Raw genomic sequence first — 1772 nt, 5'->3', positions numbered from 1 at the left:
AAAAAATAGTATCAAGTCCAAACCAAAACTGGTTAAATATTCACATGAATTCAAATTTTTGTATCTAAAGAAATAGAACTGAACCTGGTCCAAACCGTAATATTACATGTATCCGAATATATCTGAATCATATTTATATATACTTAAATATTTTAATTATTTTAAATTTAATATCCAAAAATATATAAAATATTTTGAAATTGTCCAAAATACTTGAAAATATGTACAGATTGTCAAAAATAAATATTTAAAATAGCAAAACAATACTCAAATCACCAAAAATACTTAAAATATATATTGATTCTCCATCTAAATATTCAAGTCAAACCAATTTTTATGTTGAATTTAAGTATTTTGATATGTTATTCAAATTCATATGTTATATATTATTTTTATTTTTATATTTTGAGAAAATTAAAGTATATTTAAACTTAAATGTTTAAATATAATTTAAACGGGTTATATAAATCCGAACCGAACCCGAAAGGATCTGAACCGAACTTGGACCAAAATTTATAAATACATGAATAGGTTAAATTCTTCAAACTCAAAAACTCAAAATCCAAATAGACCCGAACCAAACACGAATGGATACTAACATCGTATAAATATATTTATAAAAATTAAATTAAACACCTGCGCGAGCGCGCGGGTCAAAATCTAGTAAGTAGTTAAGTGATTTGACAGTTTATAGGCTCTAAAAGATGAAAAGATCCTTTCCGGGCATTTTGTACCCGGTGGACGCAAAGAATAATGTTGATGTTATAATTCTAAAACTAGTCTCTTGATTATTCTTATCACTTCACTGTACTGCCTGCTGGTCTCAGTGGAGGGTAGGCCCTTGGTTGGAAAGAGAATGTGAACCTTTCAATCTTGGAATCATATCCAAATTACATAGACACTCATGTTACCTGCAACAATCTTATCTTTTATTACCTTTACGAAGAGTTGAGGGCGGAGTACTGAGACTTCCTCACATGATTATGTAAGCATAAATATTCATCATGTTCCTCGGCTCTGACTTCTATTTTCTTGAACAGCTACGGGTTTCTTCATCTTTAAGTTCTAAATGGCTTCATCTCTACAATGCTCCAAAACATACCTAGTCTTTAAAAGACTCTAAAATAGTCTCGAAACATAATAAAAATACTCTAAATAGGACTTATATGGCTAAAAACCGGAGAAATCCATAGTATATCATTGATGTAAACTTGGGAGGAGGCAGTCTCTGCTTCAAAAGCACCCCTTGTTACTGCTCACCGGATCAATGCCCCACTTCGTTCAAGTATTCCAGTTACTTGTTTTGTGATGTGCATGCATAAAATGCAATTTCGTTGGGTGGTGATTGTGGTTGGATTATCCTTAATGCAGATGGATCAAAAGATGCTAAAGGTTCTTTCATCAAAAGTTTTGTAGGATCAATACTAATAGTGGAGGCGCTTGCCAGGCATCAAGTGCTCATGTCTGCCCTCCCTCTAGACTTCGTTGAGTTTCATGTAATTTCTCATACTCAAGTGTCTTCGTTTCTATTCTGCGTTTAGGTTTTAAGTTGAATGAGATTGCATGTCATACATGACATGGAAACCTCACTACTCTCCTCTTCTCCTTATTTTTTTTTAGTTTATCTTTCACACTACAAATGTTCAAGCAGATGCTCTTGCCAAAGCGCCTTGGATAAATTTGAATGTAAACTCTATTTATGGATAGTTTTAAGGGCAAATCTCCAAAATAGCACCTTTCTAAGTTTATATAACAAAAATAGCACTCAAAAA

The sequence above is a fragment of the Brassica oleracea genome, chromosome C7, assembly GCF_000695525.1.
Source record: "Brassica oleracea var. oleracea cultivar TO1000 chromosome C7, BOL, whole genome shotgun sequence".
NCBI lineage: Eukaryota > Viridiplantae > Streptophyta > Magnoliopsida > Brassicales > Brassicaceae > Brassica > Brassica oleracea.
This window is presented reverse-complemented; position numbering follows the sequence as displayed.